The sequence below is a fragment of the Trichosurus vulpecula genome, chromosome 1 (assembly GCF_011100635.1).
Source record: "Trichosurus vulpecula isolate mTriVul1 chromosome 1, mTriVul1.pri, whole genome shotgun sequence".
Classification (NCBI taxonomy): Eukaryota; Metazoa; Chordata; class Mammalia; order Diprotodontia; family Phalangeridae; genus Trichosurus; species Trichosurus vulpecula.
This window is the reverse complement of record NC_050573.1, coordinates 429,182,060-429,195,735: the sequence shown is the minus strand read 5'-3', so window position 1 is coordinate 429,195,735 and position 13,676 is coordinate 429,182,060.

Below are 13,676 nucleotides of genomic sequence, written 5' to 3'. Positions count from 1 at the left end.
TTGACTTTTGTCTCATCACTGGACTTCAGTTATTCTACAAGAGAGAGTGAGACTGATAACTTCATACAACTCTGCCTCACTTAAATCCATCTCATATGCAAGTCAAGACATCACCCTGTGATGTCATTGGTCCTGTTCAAAAATGAAGGACCAACAACAAGAACAAGAGAAATCACTATACATAATTAGCCCTTAGCAAAGGCAATTACTAAGATAGTAAAATAAGAACAGTAGTTACAACACATTTCCTCCCTAAACTTCATCTACCCTCTCCACAAATACATGCAGTATCCGTGAGGAGATTGGGCAAAAGCAGTGTAAAATTACAGTGAGGTATATAAGTAGGGAATATATTTAGTCAAATCAACTCATTCCTCCGGGGCCTTTATGTCCTTTCTCTCTTTGAATTTTCATTCTGTTGGGTGGGTTGTTTAGCTGCATTCACAGGGTCTGCTCCTCTTTGCTGGGCACCTCTCAAATATCAGGACTATTTCCTCTTTGAATCCAAGTCAGCTCCCTTCTCTGATACCAGGGGTCATGCTCCTTGAAACTGCTTCTTTCTCTGAGTAACTTCCTATGTTCATGTATGATTGAAGAATGTGTTTCTCTCCTACCTTAAATTTCCCACAAACTCTTTCCCATTACTTAGCAAATAGCCCTGTTTATATACTCCATAGTCCATGAGAAAGGGAGAAGACAAAATCCTTTCCCCTATTCTGCCTGCCTCTTGTATAGGTACAAGGCTCTTAGCATTAATTATCTTCTTCCATGGTTTTTGCAAAGCTTATCTTTTTCTACACTACTCTGAACTTTTAAGAAGTGATATTGCTCAAAATCATCCACCAGCCTTCTCTGTAAGATTTTTACACATTAATTTCTGTTATAAAGTTGTATTGCTCTTGGATGTCATTCTTCATGTCTTGGAATAGAGAAACAGTATTTACTGGCTAAGGAGGTTTACCTAGCTTTATTATAGTGGTTATAGAAATAAACATACTGATTCTTATCCTGTCCTTTCCATATATTTCAGTATTGATAGCCTATTTGAATTGATATACAATTTTTAATTTTTAAGCTTTTAAAAATTTAATAGGCAGCTCATACAGAATAAAAGAAAAATAGTGATATGTATCTAGAAATTTTGATTTATCTCTTTATTTTTCTTTTCATTTCTGTTTAACTTATGGAATAAAACAAGCATTCCTATAACATAGTACAATAAAAAAGATGATTGTACATGAAACTGCAAATTTACCATACATAACTTGTTATTTCTTTCAAATATACAACAAAGTTATCATGTAAATTTCTTTTTTTCTTCCCTCCCCTGGCCTTAGAGATAGCTGCCATTAGACACAAATAGGTGTGTGTGTATATGTGTGTGCATATATATGTACATATATATGCATATATATACATATACATGTATGTGTATGTGTGTATGTGTATGTGAATTTCTATTTATTATTTCTTTTTCTGGATGCAGATAGCATCTTTCTTCCCATGTATTTTGTGGTTAATTTGGGTATTTATAATAGACAAAATAATTTATTTGCTCAAAGTTGTTCTTAAAACAATATGACTGTAACTGCATACAATGTTCTTGTCATTCTCATTTCACTCTTCATTATTTTGTGCAAGTCTTTCCACATTTTTTTTTTCTAAATCAACCAGGTCATCATTTCTTATAGCACAGTAGTATTCCATCACAGCCATATACCACTTCTTCAGCCATTCCCCACTTGATGGGCATCCCTGCAATTTCTAGTTCTTTGCCACCACAAAGAGAGCTGCTATAAATATTGTAGAATATATGGGTTCTTTTTCTTTTTCCATAATTGTTTTTGGAAATAGACCAAGTAGTGATATTACTGGGTCAAAGTGTATAGGTAGTTTAATAACTGTCTGGAAATAACTGCAGATTGCTCTCCAGAATGGTTAGATCATTTCACAATTATGCTAAAATGAATTAATGTCCCAATTTTTCCATATCCCCTCCAACATTTGTCTCTTTCTCCTTCTATCATTTTAGTCAATCTGGTAGGTATAAACCAATATCTCAAGGTTGTTCTAATCTGCATTTCTCTAATCAATAATGATTTGAAGCATAATTTCATATAACTGTAAACTGTTTTGATTTCCTCATTGGAAAATTGCCTGTTTATATCCTTTGACCATTTATCAATGAAAGAATGACTTGTATTCTTATATTCAAATATTATATATTTATATGTGCTTCATTGCCTATGGTACCTTTTTAAAAATGAAAATGCAGTTATCTTGTTTATCTCTTTTAATTATATCTATTTTTAGCTATAACTTTGTCTGAGATCATAATTGCTACCCGTGCCTTTTTTGTATCAGCTGAAGCATAATAAATTCTTCAACCCTCCATTTTAACTCTGTTTCTCTCATTTTTAAAAGTGTTTATTATAGATGACATATTGTTGGATTCTGCTTTTTAATCCATTCTGCCATCTGTTTCCATTTTATGGGTAAGTTCATCCCATTCACATTCAAAGTTATAATTGCTATTTGTGAATTTCCTTCCATTGTATTTTTACTCACTATTTTCCTTCTCAGCCTCTCCTTTTACCCTATCCCTATTACCTTATCTTCTCCCCTTACCCTTTTATTCCTCATTTTACCCTCCCTTCTAAAATCTCCTCCCTTATCTATTTACCCCACTCTCCTAATCCTAATCATTGCACCCTTCTAAAAGTCCCTCTCCTGCCTTATCACTCAGTTTTCTTGCCTGTCTAGAATTTCAGAAGACTTCAAAATCTTTACAGATATATACATTGTTTTCTCTTCAACCCAGATGAGATTAAAGTTCCAATATTACCAGCCCTCCACTCCCACCTGCTTCCTCTATATTAGTTCTTCCTTTCACGCCCATTTTTATGAGAAAATTTCTCCTTTTAACCTTCTCCTACCAATTTTTTAGAATCACCTCATCATACACAACACAGCCCCAACCTTTCTTTCAAACCACTTTAGTAATGATAAACAGTTTTAAGAATACTACTACTACTACTACTACTACTACTACTACTAAATAATAATGGGCACAGCAGTGAGTAGAGCACCTGGAGTCAGGAAGACCTGAGTTCAAATCTGGCCTCAGACACTTGGCACACTTACTAGCTGTGTGACCTTGGGCAAGTCACTTAACCCCAATTGCCCTGCCTTCCCCCCTGCCAAAAATAATGACTAATATTAATATCATTTTCATATGTTATAAATAAACAGTTTGACCTTAATCAGTGCCTTATAATTAGTCTTTAATGACTTCCTTATATTTCTTTGGGATCTTTTATATTGAATTTTCCGTGGAGCTCTGATCTTTTTGTTGCAAATAGCTGAAAAGTTTTTCAGTTCACTATATGTCCATTTTTTTATCATTTGGAATTATACTTAACTTTGCTGGAGAAGTTATTCTTGGGTGCAACCCCAGCTCCTTTTGTTCTTCAAAATATAATGTTATCAATACCTATGATCTTTTAGTGTGGAAACTGCTACGTCTTATGAAATCCTGATTGTTTTTCTTCAGTATTTAAAAATCATTGTTGCTTGCAATATTTTCTCTTTAACCTGTGAATTTTGAAACTTGGCTATGTCATTCCTGTAACTTTTCTTCCCAGGATGGCTTTCAGGTAGTGATCAGTGGATTCTTTTTATTTCTAATTTACCTTCTTGTTCCAGAACTTCAGGGCAATTTTCCTTAATAATTTCTTATAATATTTTATCCAGATTCTTTTCTCAATCAAAATTTTCTGGTAGTCTGAAAATTCTTATATTGTCTTTCCTCAATCTGTTCTCCAGATCAGTTGTTTTCCTAAGAAGATGTTTCAGATTCTTTTCTATTTTTCCCGGATTCATTAGATCTTGTCTTATAATGTCAACTGATTCCACTTGCCCAATTCTAGTTTTCAAGGAGTTATTTAATTCCTTAAGATTTTATATCTCTTTTTCCAATTGGTTCACTGTTTTTTCATAATTTTCTTGGATTTTTTTTTAATTTTTCCTTGTTCTCTCTTATTTGATTTATTAATTATTTTTTAAGTTCTTCTAAGTTTTTTTGGGTTTGGCATTACTATTTAGTGTAGGACTGTTTTTTTAACCTCACTATCTTCCTCTGAATATGAACCCAGTTCTTCTTTTACACCAAAGTAGTTATCAATGGCTGGCTTCTTTTTATTTTGCTTACTTGTTTTTATTTTTATCTGTCTTATTTTATTTTTAGCAGCTTATTATTATTGTTGTTATTGTTATTATGTTTTAATCCTGAATTGTGGGTAATGTTGCCCTAGACCTCAAGTACTTCTTACTGTTGTTTTTGAATTCTGTCCTGGGGCTCAACCTCAGGGACTCCACTTATCCTCCCTTAAGCCCCAGCCAAACTGTCCCCCAAAACGTTCTTATTCCCTGTAGTACTGCACTCACCCAGCTTTTGCTCACTCCTCCTCACCCACAGTCATAGCCTGGGATCACTTCTGTTCAGCACTACTAGGCCTGACTTCTGGTGACAGAAGGGATTGTTTCTTTTTAACTAATTTTTTTTTCACAATAGTTCCTCAACTTTAATTTTTTTTTTCTGATTTGGCATTAATTTTTATCTTTGTACTAACAATTCCACACTCTATCACAGAGCTAGTTGATTTCAAAATGATCCCTCACAAAATAATGAGCTGTTTCTTGTCAGTTTGGATCTTCCTAACTTTTTAGGTTTATTCTACATTACATCCACTTACATACACCTTCAGCTAGCTAAACTGACCTTCGTGCTGTTTATCACATGTGACATTCCATTTCTTGTCTCCTTGCCTTCTCACAAGCTGTCCCTCATGATTGGAATGCACTTCCTTTTCACCTCCACATCTTGGAACTGTTAGTTTCCTTCAAAGCTCTCCTCAGACACCATGAATTCTGTTCTGTGTTCCTTAGATGCTAGTGCCTTTCTCTGCAATTATTTTAAATTTATTTTGTCTATACATGTATGTATATACCCCCCCAAGAGAATAAAAGATCCTTGAGTACAAGTACTGCTTATTTTTGTCTAGCTCATAGTAGGTGTAAAAATCTTTGTTAATTAATTGATTGCTAATGTCAATTTCATTTTTTTGGTGATGTTTGGTGTTAGCTTCTGACTGTTTTTAAGGAAAGCATTCATAGTGCAAAGGAATGAGACTTCTGGTAGTCTAAAATCTTTGGTTTCTTATTTCTGAATCTGAAAACATAGGCTATCTTCCAAGATTTTTTTTACCATCTTCCCCTTTTCCCTGACATCACAAATAGTAATTTTATGTAGGCTTAATTTGGAAGATTTTATAGGGCTCTTCTCACACTCTGCAACAGATATTGAAACATAAGCAGTGGCAGTGTCTCATGAAATGATGTTTTCTTGGCTTTGGAAAAACTACAACAACAACAAGAACAACAATGATAAAAAACCCCAACAATTCTACCAGCTCCTTTACTCACCCCTTGAAAGAGAACCTGTTTGCCATCTTCCCATTTAGCTGATATTTAGTTGACTCACTGGTTGGACAGAACTTCACAAATTACATTGAATGACGCATTTATGGGTCCATGGCACAGTTATTGTATTTAGCATTATCCTTTCCCCATAGTAGGTCATCAAAAAAGTTTGACAGAAAGAATAATAGCCTCAATTTATATGTACTTTAGGGAAATAAAGTATCTTACCTGTAGAATCTCATTAGATCCTTATACTAACTCTTTGAGAGAATGGCTTAAGCGCTGTATAAATATATTCTCATTTGATCCTAACAACAATTCTTGAAGGTAATTATCATTATTATCCCCATTTTACACATGACAAAACTGAGGAAGACTTAAGTGGCTTGTCTAGAGTTATATAGCTCTTAAATATCTGAGGTCAAATTTGAACTTAGATCTTTCCGACTTCAGAGATAACAAATGTAGAGATGGGATTTGAGTCTTCTTATTCCAAATATAGTTTTTCACATTTTACCAAGCTGCCTCCCTAAGTCTGACTTGTATTTCGTTCCTCTTAGAACTAATCTTATCTTCACCATAACATCCAATCCCTCCCTTCCTTAGTACTATCCCTTGCTATTTATTCTCCTCTGGCTACATTCTCCTCCCTTCCTAAACTTGACCCATTGTGAATAAGTGCAATTATACCTTATCCTCTATTTTTGATTTCCTTATTCCCTTATGCTATCAAAGATCATGCCTTAATAAACTCTCATACTAGAGTACTTCAACTACTGCCTTCATCATTAACTATTATTCATGTGTTGCTGAAGACACCTGAAGGAAATCATGGTTGCTAGTTCTCCAATAAATTCATATTATTTAATCTTAACTGGGTCCTCATTGCAGCGAGGGAATCCTACTACTCCTCCTTAATTAATTCCCTATGCTACTCACCATAGTTTCTGTTCCAAATGTTTTCATCTCTTCTCAAATATCCCATGCCACTCTCTCCCCTCCCTCTCTACTGTCTCTGTTGAGGACTATACTTCATACTATACATCTATATCATACATATAATTTAATGAGAGCCCCCTTCTCTTCCCATACAATTCCTCTTATGTCAACTTCTACCATTTTCTCATTGACTCCTGTCTCTGATGATGATCTGGCCATTCTTGTCATGGCAAAACCCTCTATATATGTATCATTGATTCCATGTCTTCCCATCTTCTCCAGTATATTTCCCCCACTGCCATTTCCTGCTTCTCTCTCTCTCTCTCTCTCTCTCTCTCTCTCTCTCTCTCTCTCTCTCTCTCTCTTTCTCTCTCTCTCTCTTTCTCTCTCCTCTCACCCTTCTGTCCCTCCATCCCTCCTTCTATTTCTATATTTCTACTACTAATTCTTTCCCTGATGTCTACAAACATACCCAAGTCTCTCATTCAAACAAAACAAAACAAAAAAGATTGATCAGATCCTGTCATGCCTGATAATAATTGTCCTATTATCTCTCTTCTTAGTGAAATGCCTTAAAAGAGTCCTCTACAATCATTGCTTACACTTCCTCTCCTCTCACTCTGTTATAAACCCTCTAAAATCTATTTTCCATTCTCATGATTCAACTAGAACTATTCTCTCCAGAGTTAGAAATTATCTGTTCATTGATAAATGTAGTACTCTCCTCTTGATTCTTACTGCTACACCATTTGATAGATCATCTTCTCTTCCTGAATACTTTCTCCCAAGTGGGGTTTGTGAATGCATCTTATGGTCCTCCTCCCCTCTGTCTCATTATTCCTTAGTGTCTTTTGCTGGTAGGAGGCTTTGTCTTAGTTTTGTCTCCATACTTAGTTATTTCTTCAGCTGTTGTGGGTACAATTATCATCTCTACAAAAGTCATTGCATGAACTATTTGTTTCTCATGAACTCTAATGCTGTATCACCAACTGCCTATTGGACAGCTTGAACTAGATATCTGTAGGCATCTCAAACTTAACATGTACAGAATTGAACTCATTATTACTTTCCCTGCCAAAAATCTTCCCTCTTCTGATCTTTCTTATGACTACTGAGGTTATCATCATCCTTCCAATCACTGAGTTTGAGACCTCATTGTTACACTTGGCTCCTCTCTTTCTGTGGCTCACCTCCATTGTCAATTATTGACTAGCTTTTGCATATGTCACCTTCACTACAATCACATTGTCACATATCATAGTTTAAGATTTAGTACTGCTAAACCTCTTTCCTTTACATTTTTCATTATTTCCTTTGATACTCTTGACTATTTGTTCTTCAAATGAATTTTGTTATTATATTTTCTAATTCAGTAAAAGAATTTTTTGGTAATTTAACTGATATGGTATTGATTATATAAATTGTCTTAGGTAAGATTGTATTTGTCCCTGCCTATTTAAATCTGATTTTATTTGGATAAAAACATTTTTTTTTTCATAATTTTGTTTATATAGTCCCTGGGTTTGTTTTGGCAGGTGTATGTCCAGTTATTTTACACTTTCTAGAGTTATTTTAAATGTAATATCTTTTACTATCTCTTCTTGCAGGGTTTATTTGTGATATATAGGAATGCTAATGGTTTATGTGGATTTACTTTATATCCTTTTACTTTGCTAAAATTGTTAATTGTTTTGATTAACTTTTTAGTTGTCTTTGGTTTTTTCCAAGTACATTAATATATAATTTGTAAAAAGATATGGTTTTATTGCCTTATTCCCTATTCCGATTACTTCTATTTTTCTCCTCTTCTTGTTATTGCTAAGATTTCTAATACAATATTAAATAATATTAGTGACAGTGGGCATTCTTGTTTCAAACCTGATCTTACTGAGACAGCTTCTAACTTATCTCCATTATGAATAAAGCTTGCTGATGGTTTTAGGTAAATGTTTTCATCAATTTGAGAAAAAAATCAATTTATGCCTATATTTTCAAGTGTTTTTTACATAAAAATTATTTCCCAATTGACAAATGGTAAAAGGATATGAACAGGCAATTTTCCAATAAAGAAACCAAAGCAATTCATCAGTCATATGAAAAAAATTCTCAAAATAATAATTGATTAGAGAAATGCAAATTAAAACAACTTTAGTAAATCATTTTACACCTATCAGATTGGCTAAAATGATTGAAGGAGAAAGTGAAAAATGTTGGAGGCAATGTGGAAAGAAATGGGGAAGCTGATTCATTGTTGATGGAATTGTGAACCGATCCAACCATTTTTGGGAGCTATCTGGAATTATGTCCAAACTGTTATTAAACTTCCTTTACCCTTTGACCCAACAACACCACTACTACATTTATTTCCAAAGATGATTAGGGAAAAGAGAAAAGAACCTACATGTTCTAAAATATTTATAACATCTCTCTTTGTGGTGGCAACTCATTAGGAAAATGGCTGAACAAGTTGTGGCACACAACTATAAGAATGATGAGCTCTATGATCCTTGAAAAACATGGAGAGACTTTCATGAAATAATGAAGAGAGAAATGATCAGAACCAAAAGAACATTGTATACATAACAGCAATATTGTCTTAAGAACAACTCTGAAGAACTTCTGGGAGCCAAGATAGCAAAGTAAGCAGTAAATGACCATAACTCTCCCATATTCACCATAAAATTGCACTCCAAAACAAATTCTGGCAGATCAAGCAAAAATATGTGGTGAAGCAACCTCTTAGTCCAAGAAACTTGGAAGATTGGCAGGAAATGTCAGCCTCAGTTGAGTAAAAGGGGAGTGCATTCTAGGACATGAAGCATTCCAGCAAGCCCCACCTCAGAAAACCAGTGGGAGATCCTGAGCCCTAATGTGGTGGAATGGGCAAATGTCAACACCAGGACACCCCATGTGCCTCTGTATAGCCAGGTCAATGGGCATATTCCAGCCCAGAGAACTTTCACATACTTCACATAGCCCTTGGCACACAGGCAACCTCCAGTGGCCAGAGCATGGTGTGCTTCAGTGTAGCCCTAGGGAAATGCAGAAACATCCCACCAGCCTCAGCACATTCCAGACATCAGCACTAGGATCCTGGTTAAGCACCAGGTAAGCTGCCAGACCACTACAGGCTCAGCAGCAACACCCACCCCCCACCCCACACCCTCAGCAGAGTACCACACATGAGGATCCACCATGGACCTCAGGGCAACATCAGTGCAGCATCAGGAAAATAACCTGGGCTTGTAGCTCCTGGCACTTCTTGGCCCTTCCAACTGAGACAGTGCCACTTCCACCCCAAGAGCAAAGCTCAAATTTAAAAGAAAGGAAAACTATTTTTAAAAGATAAACAAAAAACAACAAAGAATCTGACCATCGAAAGTTATTATGGTGACAGAAAAGATCAAGACACAAACTCAGAAGAGGACAACAATGTCAAAACATTTATGAGCAGAGCCCCAAAGAAAAAATGGGAAGTGGTCTCAAGCCCAGAAAGAAGTCATAGAAGAGCTCAAAAAGGAGTTTAAAAATCATATGAGAGAGGTAGAAGAAAAATGGAGAAAATAAATGAGAGCAATACAAAAGAATTATGAAACAGAGTCAAGAAAGAGCTTCGAAAAAGGAAACAACTGCTTAAAAAGTAGAGTTGGCCAAATGGAATAGGAGATTCTGGAGAAAACAACTCCTTATAAAGTACAGTTGGATAAATGGAAAATAGAGCACAAAAGTACAAAGTACAATACTTTAATAGTTAGAATTGGCAAAATGGAAGCTAAAGAATGGATGAGACATAAAGAATTAATCAAACAAATTAAAAAGAATGAAAAAATCAAAGAAAATAAAAAATACCTTATTGGCAAAGCAATTGACCTGGAAAAAAGATCCAGGAGAGATAATTTCAGAATCATTGTACTATCTAAAAGCTATAATAAAAAGGAGGACTTGGATAGCATCTTTCAAGAAATTATCAAGGAAAACTGCCACAACATCCTGGAACCAGAGGGAAAAATAGACATTGAAGGAATCCTCAGGATTCTTTGATCTCAGGAAAGAGATTCCAAAAAAAAAATCCCAAGGAACATTATAACCAAATTACAGATCAGGTCAAGGAATAAAACATTGTAAGTGGCCAGAAAGAAACAATTCAAACATTGGGGAGCTGCAATCAGGATTATATGGAAATTAACAACTGCAATATTGCAGGAACAGAAGTCATGGGACATGATATTCCAGAAAGCAAAGGAGTTAGGATTACAACCATTGCCTACCCAGAGAAAGTTCGGCCAGTTTTTGTAAGAACAATGGCCCACCTATCTTGTAAATCTCAGCTGGAATAGAAAAGCACCAAGTGCTTTGCCACATAAAAGGAGCTTGATGGCATTCCAAACATCTTCAGTTGGAAGTTCAGCTAGGGAGGGACTGACTTCAATCTGAAGTAAACAGTCAATGGCTTTAGCATTAATTGTTGATCATCTGTTGAGAATACTACGGAAGTGTTCGGTCCATCTCTTTAGGATTGTGTTTTTATCACTAATCAATGTGCCTACACTAGCACTGAGTAGTTGATTTACATCATAGGTCTTTGGCCCATAAATAGCTTTGGCCGTAAATAGCTTTTGGATTGTTACCATCAGCATAAAACTGAATTTCATCTGCCTTCTTACTGAGCCAAGAATCCTGCATCTCTCTGAGCTTCACTTGCACTTTCGTTGGAATTAAATGCTGCCTTCTTTCAGACCCCCATCTTCAAAAGAAAGATACTTTCTGGCTGATACCACGCATTACTACTGTGCATGGACTATAACTGCTTTTCATAAGTCAACTAAAATTTTGGTCGTACTGCTTTCTTGGACCAATCAATTATAAGGTTCCAGAGTTTCATTTAACTCTCTCTAGTTTCTGTGTTTTGTTCATCCCCTGTATATCAAAGGCCACAACATTTCCTCTGTTGTGTGGTCTCATTTTCATATTTACCTACTAGGGATTTGCATATTTATTTTTTTTTGTTTATTCAACCAATATTTATTGAATATCTGCCAGACATGAAGCATTTGGCTATGCTTGGAGGAACTGTGATAGTCACCTCTTGGCTGCTTCCAAGCTGTAATTGCAGACTACCTAGACCACAGGGTGTTTTTATTTTTAATCACACTTCTAAATACAATGACGAAACTTCTTTAAAGTACTTAGATCTAAGATTCTCTGTCTGATGTAAGCTTTGCATATTACCATGTAGGAAAGTCATTACATCCCTGCCAATTCAGTTATCTGTTCCTGGGTTACATGCAAAATATAGTCCTATTGCCAATTTTCAATACTTTTTTTCTTACCTATCCTTAATGTTTATCATTTGGCAATGTGGTTAACTCATGCTACATTGGATTTACTGAATAGAAAAGATATTCACATACCATGAGAGGAATTTTATCTATCTTAGACAGGAAAGGAATGCGGGCTAATGCTGGTATGCTTCTGGGATCTTTCAGAGGAGAATTGGAGCAAGTTAGACAGCCTCCTAGGATGCCATGTATATGTGGGCACAACAGATGATACTTTTTCACATATATTTTGCAAATGCAAATTATTTTAACTATAGAAAAGTCCCTTCTCAATAGCAACCTCTAGATAGTTATGTTATGAGATCAAGTCGTATGTGTTGCAATGAAATGTCAAAACTTCCAGTAGAAAAATATAAAAGGTTCAGAATTTTCTAATATTAGGGTGGGAGGAGGTTGCACAGTTTATAAAACTTGACAAGAATGCATAAATGCCTTGCATTGGACCTCTTTCAAAGTCTATTGTTTACATCCTTTATTAATTTGTCATTGCAAATGAAAAGCATTAGCAGTCAGTTTGTCTGCTACGGCACAGACTTACCCAAATGAAGAAACATACCTATGAGTGGAAAGGTCAGGGGAAAGAGTATAACTCAGCTTAAGAAACATATTGAGCACTTATTACATATAATGTGTGGTGCTATTTCATAGTAATACTTGCATTTCTTTCAGGCTAGTCAATCTCTAAATTACTTTAAAAAGATTTTCATTGATAAGTGTACTTATTAGATCTAGGCTTAATTAAATTATTTGGGTTTTTTTAAAATTAGCCTCAGAGATTAAGGGACAGAAAAATGAAGACGTAGAGATATTTTTGCCCATCCCTTTCTCTCTTACCTGTCTTTGTGACTTTAAAGTCAGAAAAAATTATTTCAAAATGTCTCAGTTTATGAGAATATATTCTAGTACGTACTTTATACAAAGCATCCAGAAATTAAATAAGGTGTCCAAGGCAAAGAATTTTTTTCATGTATTGACCATGCAAGTGATATGCCTAAGCCAAGAAAAAGTATTTCATGTTATAATTTGTATTTTCCTTCAAAATCTGTGTGTATGTGTGCACTTGCATGTGTACACATGCATTGGGGGAGGGGATGTTTTAGGAAGACAAAATGTATGCCAACATCTGAATTCTAGTCCTTGCCCATCCTTTATAACCTTCCCTTATCCACATAGAGTAATGAACAACAGCAAAATTCTTATGATTCTAGATTTAATATTTCTTATGGTGACAAAGTTATTAGAAGTATCTCCCATGTTCCTGGAAAGAGGACACTTGTTTCCACAAAGAGGCTCCACCTTTGGTACCAGATACACCTGGTACAGTGCCGAAGAGAGTTTTTCTTGCATTCTCTTGCACATCATATCCTCACCACAGAATCTTTTTGGAAAGTCTCTTAAATAGAGCTTAGTTTTGGTTCATATCTAGGGTCTCCTTAAACAAAATAAACATTAGCCCTTCTAGAAAAGTTATTCTATGAACATTGTAGTAGATATCAATAATAAGACAGGTTTCCTATACCACACACAAAATAACACTCATGGAAATTTGCATGGGGGTTGTTTCCCCACCCCTCCCCCATAGTACCTAATATCTCTCACCTGGGCTTGTGGAGATATATTCATTAACTCTCTGGACTAATTAGCTCACTGAGGAATTCTTCCAGTTACCAGACTAGATTTCACAAAAACACCATCACTACATAGTTACATGTAAATTCTCTTAGTGTACTAGTGGGATAACTTTTCAGAGGGGAAATGTACTCCCTTATTATTATTATATTATACCTCTTGAACTTCCATTGATGCATTTCTATTTGCATAACTAACATTCAAAATAATGACAGTTTGGGATCTTAAACAAAATACTTTCAAAACAATAAAGAAAAAGAAATAATATCACAGGTATTCATATGTTAA